Source organism: Anolis carolinensis, chromosome 5 (genome assembly GCF_035594765.1).
Source record: "Anolis carolinensis isolate JA03-04 chromosome 5, rAnoCar3.1.pri, whole genome shotgun sequence".
NCBI classification, from domain to species: domain Eukaryota; kingdom Metazoa; phylum Chordata; class Lepidosauria; order Squamata; family Dactyloidae; genus Anolis; species Anolis carolinensis.
Window position 1 is genome coordinate 118878790 of NC_085845.1, and position 6384 is coordinate 118885173.

Here is a 6384-nt window from a genome sequence, read left to right on the forward strand (position 1 = left end):
TACACATAAACAAAGGGAATACATATGGAGAACAGACTGAAATTAAGAATGAATGTGTACGTTACGGGATCTTAAACTATGTCCAGTAGAGTCTCACTTATCCAACATAAACAGGCCGGCAGAACGTTGGATAAGTGAAAATGTTGGATAATAAGGAGGGATGAAGGAAAAGCCTATTAAATGTCAAATTATGTTATGATTTTACAAATTAAGCACCAAAACATCATGGTTTTCAACAATTTGACAGAAAAAAACAGTTCAATACACAGTAACGTTATGTAGTACTTATTACTGTATTTATTAATTTAGCACCAAAACATCGCAATGCATTGAAAATATTGACTACAAAAACACTGACTACTAAAAGGCAGACTGCGTTAGATAATGCAGAACGTTGGATAAGCGAAGGTTGGATAAGCGAGACTCTACTGTAGTAGTATGGGATGATCTAGGAGGATTACTTTTTCCTAGTAGATCCTTTGGAGATCTTTGCATTTGCCATCTTGCAACCACCAGAAAAACGCTTTCTAAAAACTTCAGTGTAAAAACTCAGTTCATTTGTAAAATATGCAACAGAACATGATAAATATGCAGAGTGGAGGGGCAAATTAATTAATACCAAGTAGTGAGCTTTGTTACTAGTTCTTGCATTTATTCTATGGATGTCAAGCTGGAGTTTGTGAAAAATAAAATCATGGCCTGACATCATGTGCTGTTATTTCAGATACCTTGGTCTTCAACAGATAACACATTACATTACCACAAACAAATGGAATGCTGGAAGGACTAGTGAAACCGAATGACTCTGCTTTTGCTTAGTGAAGTAATTTATCTCTGGGTTCCTCTCTCTTCCAAATTCTGGGAATTCTAATTTCGTAAAATAAATCTATCTATCTATCTATCTATCTATCTATCTATCTATCTATCTATCTATCTGTTATCCAGACCCCCCATGACGCAGCGGGTTAAACCCTTGTGCCGGCAGACTGCTGACTTGAAGGTTGAGTTGCTGACCTGAAGGTTGCTGGTTTGAATCTAACTTGGGGAAAGTGCGGATGAGCTCCCTCTGTCAGCTCCAGCTCCTTCCAGGGACATGAGGGAAACCTCCCACAAGGATGGCAAAACATCAAACATCTGGACGTCCCCTGGGCAATGTCCTTGCAGACAGCCAGAAGTGACTTGCAGTTCCTCAAGTTGCTCCTGAAATGGAAAAAAAAATCTTCAAAAAAGACATGTATAAGCAGTCTCTGAGTTACAAACATCCAACTTACAAACAACACATAATTAAGAACGGGGGTAAGACAACAGTAAGTGAGAGAAATCTACCCTTCTGAAGGGAAAGTCATTTCTGAAAGAGTTACCTGGGGAAATTGGTGTTGGGGATTGTGGATGATAGATGGAAGCTCTTACGTGTGCCTGTGAGCCCAAAGACACCCTGCAGAAAGAGGCACCACTCAGCTCTGCAAAACAAACAACACAGGAACATTTATTAAATTAAATGGATCAACAGAACTATGGTATTTTCCTTATCATATTATTACTATTATATTATTCATTATTCATGACTACATTGAAACTAGAATAGAGAGAAATCAGTGTGGAAACTGCAAGAGGTACCATAGATCGTTGTACATGGAAATACGGGTAGTAAATAGTTTTTGATTTATTAAATAGTTATATATTACAATTATACATTTTTGTTATTTAAACTATACATATTGCGAAATTATGGTTTTTTTTTCTCCAAGTGACACACCACCCAAGTCATGCTAGGTTTTTTTGGTGAATTTTGACACACCAAGTGCAAAAGGTTGCCCATCATTGACCTAAGGCAAAACAAGTGCTCAAGCAACGCACTCATGATATCTACGCTCAATTGGACCTAGCAAGTATAGGTAGGTCTTCTGCCACAAAGTTTTTAGCCTCCCACAAAATGAATATTCATTTAGAACACTATTTGATTATTCCAGTTCCGTTACCCTTAAGAAGAATATACACCAGGGCCAGGTTCGAACAACTCGGTATTATGATGCAAACTGGTCGCTACTGTAACATCCCAAGAAATGAGAGATTTTGTGTTTGGGGAGAACAAATAGTGGAAGATATCGAACATTTTTTAATTGACTGCCCAGCATATGCCGAACTTCGACACAGATATTTACATCCATTACTATCTAATGAAATATATCTAAGAAATATATCTGTTCTCACTTACATACAAATTCAAATTAAGAGCAAACCAACAAAACCTATGTCGGTTGTAAATTGGGGACTGCCTGTAGTTTCCACAGCAGATGGCCTGTGTAGTCTAGTGGTTAAATCAAGTTGCCAGTCCTAACTAAATTAAACATATTGAGTCAGTTGCTGCATGGCAAGTCAATATTTTTGTAAATCTCATTGGTTCAGTGGGGCTGTTATAGTTGGGACTATTATTTGCATGTAGCTCATGGCCTTTGCCCCCCAAAAAGACTTACTGTTATTAATTTTATTGGGGATTTGTGTAGGGAAATGCCCCAACAGAGCTACACAAATGTCGTACATGCTCTAAAAATTATTCCCTTCACCAGAGTCCTAGGGGTTGTCTCCAAACCATCAAATATGGCTTGTAATCGGATTAACAGTAAAAAAAAGAAAGAAAGAAACAAAGATGAAGGCTGTCATACATCGGTGCTAATTCTTATGATAAATAAGGAAACGGGCTAAAATATTTTGTCTATTGTTTTGTTCTCTCTCTACTACCCTATGCCCCTATGTTTAGCCATCGTTCCTGCGTCTGAAAGGCAAATTATTTGGAAACTGGGTGGATGTAGAATTTCACATGACGTAAAATACTTCTTGTATCATCTATTGACAGATATTCTCCCAGGCAGAAAGGTCAAGTAAGGTTCAATTAATCCATTTTAGAATGTTCTTCACGGAACTTTGCACTCTTCAGCCTGAGCCGTAAGATGCTTCGGAGCAGTTTCCTGGTAAAAAGGAGTACTGAAATCTTGTAATCTGTTTGTAATAGCTGGCGATTTCCTGCTACACAGGTTGAGCAGGAAGGAGGGGCAAGCGTGATCTTACCGTGACTGAAATTTGTTTGGGACAGTAGCTCGATGTGAGATGGGAAATGTGTAGCTCTCCAGATGTCAGATTGTATTGCTGACCACTCTTCACTATTGCCTATGCTTGCGTGAGCTAGTAGGGGAATTGCGGTCCAAAACCTTCAGGAGTGTTAAGGATTATAAAAGGTAAAGGTTTCCCCTGACGTTAAGTCCAGTCATGTCTGACTCTAGGGGTTGGTGCTCATCACTATTTCTAAGCCGAAGAGCCGGCGTTGTCCATAGACACCTCCAAGGTCATGTGGCCGGTATGACTGCATGGAGAGCCGTTACCTTCCCGCCGAAGCGGTACCTATTGATCTACTCACTTTGGCATGTTTTCGAACTGCTAGGTTGGCAGAAGCTGGAGCTAACAGCAGCCGCTCACACTGCTCCCGGGGTTTGAATCTGGGACCTTTCGGTCTGCAAGTTCAGCAGCTCAGTGCTTTAACAACTTTGCCACCGGGGCTCCTTGTTAAGGATTATACATGATGTTAAATTTAAGCTCTTACGTCCACCTGTGAACCAAAGTTACCCTGTAGTGCAGGGGTCCTCAAACTTTTGAATCAGAGGGCCGGTCCACAATCCTTCAGACAGTTGAGGGGCCGAATTATCATTTGAAAAAAAAAAACGAACAAATTCCTATGCACACTGCACATGTCTTATTTTTTATAGTGTAAAACAGCAACAACAACAATGAAAGAACAGTACAATATTTTAAAATGAAAACAATTTTAACCAACATAAACCTATCAGGATTTCAATGGAAAATGTGGGCCTGCTTCTGGCCAATGAGATAGCCAAGTTAATTAGGATTGTTGTTGTTGTGTGCCTTCAAGTCATTTCAGAGTTTGGCCGAGCCTAAGTCTAAAATTAATTATTTATTTACTGCATTTATTTACTACATTTATATCCCACCCTTCTCACCCCGAAGGGGACTCAGAGCAGCTGTATGTACATACAATATATTATATTATTAGCATAACAGAATATTAGCATTATATATTACTATATTGAACTATACCACTATACTGTAATATTATATGTAATATAGAATTAATATTATTATATGGTATTATTATTAGTATTATATTGTGTAACATAATATTAGTATCAATATTATATGTATATACAATATATTATATTATTAAAACTGATATAAAAATATATTATAAAACTGAGGGCGGGGGCCAGGTAAATGACCTTGGAGGGCCGCATCTGGCCCCCGGGCCTTAGTTTGGGGACCCCTGCTGTAGTGTAATGATGTGCCACTCAGCTTTGTAGTGCAAGTAACAGGAACTTTACTAACTTCAAAAGATGAAACAGAGCAATAATATTTACAATGATCTCTCTGGTTGCTTAGAGAACAGTAGGAATAAATAGTCCTTTTAAAGTCCACAAAATTGCCTCAATGCCATAGAAATAACAAGGACTCAGAAAGTCAGCAGCCATCTTCTCTCCTGGCTGTTTCCAGTCAGCATGCACACACTCACTCTGAGGTAAACCTGCTCAAACTGGGTCCCCAGTAGCATGGCAGAGAAAATAACCAATCAGATTCTAGGCTCTTCGCAGGCTCAACCAATCAACTTCTTACATGTAATTTTCCAGTTAACCCATACATAATTGTGTCTTTACAAACCACAACAAGGAGGACCTCAAGTCATGCAATCTCAAGTAAGATAACTTGACAGCCTTTTGCTGATAGTATACCATATCAAAATAGGGCCGTGGTGGCGCAAAGGATTAAACCCTTGTGCTGCTGAACTGCCGACCTGAAGGTTGGCATTTCAGATCCGCTGGACATGGTGAGCTGCCGCGGTTAGCCCTAGCTCCTCCCAACCTAGCAGTTCAAAATATGCAAATGTGAGTAGATAAACAAGTACCGCTTCAGTGGAAAAGGCATAAAGCAGTCATGCTGGTCACACGATCAGGAGGTGACAATGCAGGCTCCTCAGCTTGGAAATGGAGAAGAGTTCCTCCCCCAGAGCCAGAAATTCGTACCACCTCCAAAGCCGGAAATGAAAGGAGAAGCCTTTGCCTTTGTCTGTGTGTCTCATTGTATTGAAACAAGGCATTGAATGTTTGCCTGTACTTGTTTATATACTATAATCCACTCTGAGTCCCCACGGGGAGAAGGGCAGAATATAAATAAAGTGCTATGTTATGTTATTATGCCATTGAGGAGGAAATGAGAAATTTAAATCATTCAAACACGTCATTAAAAATATACAGCAACTAATAAATGACACCATGTAACACAATTTTGTTCTCAGGTTATAAATGTCATTTCCTAATTGGTTCTATCATAGAAACATGGAAAAAGATTATTAAACTGCAAAAATGTTGTTTTGTGGTCTGCACAAAAGGTTAAAAATTAAAAGTTGAAAATGGCACATTGAAAGTTTAAAAATGGCAGCCACAAAAACAAAGTTTCTGACAACTATTTTCAAAGTAAGTACCGCACAATTAAACAGGAAATCACATTTTCAAACTAGAAACAGACTCCCCCCCCCAAATTTGTTACACAGCGTTATTAAAAAAAAATTGTGTCAGGAGCAACTTGAGAAACTGCAAGTTGCTTCTGGTGTGAGAGAATTGGCTGTCTGCAAGGACGTTGCCCACGGGACACCCGGATGTTTTGATGTTTTTATCATCCTTGTGGGAGGCTTCTCTCATGTCCCCGCATGGAGCTGCAGCTGATAGAGGGAGCTCATTCGCACTCTCCGCGGGTGGGATTCGAACCTGGCAGCTTTCAGATCAGCAACCCAACCTTCAGGTCACAAGGCTTTAATCCACTATGCCACTAGGGGCTCCTAATGTTATTTAATGAGTGCGCTGTATGATAGAATCATTCACGGATCTTCATTTCTAACCACCGCGAGACATTGTTTTCACAAAAGTACAAGTCTAATTCCTCTGCTTTGTAAGATCACTGGTGATTATGTGGATTTCACCAGTGATCTCCTTATAAAGCGGAGGAATTAGACTTGTACTTTTGTGAAAACAATGTTTCGCGGTTTTTGTGACAGCAGTTTCTTGTAGTGGTTGAAAAAGAAGCTTAGTGAGCAATTCTAGTCACACAGAACACAGTTGAAAAGCAAATCCCATTTAATACTAATCAAGGTGATTAATTACAACATTCACACTTGCCTCCAACAGAAGAGTTCTTTCTCCCACCCTGGACCTTCCACAGATATATAAACCTCCCTTGCTTAGTTTCCAATATAACTCACAACCTCTGAAGATGCCTGCCATAGATGTGGGCGAAACACCAGGAGAGAATGCTTCTGGAACATGGCCA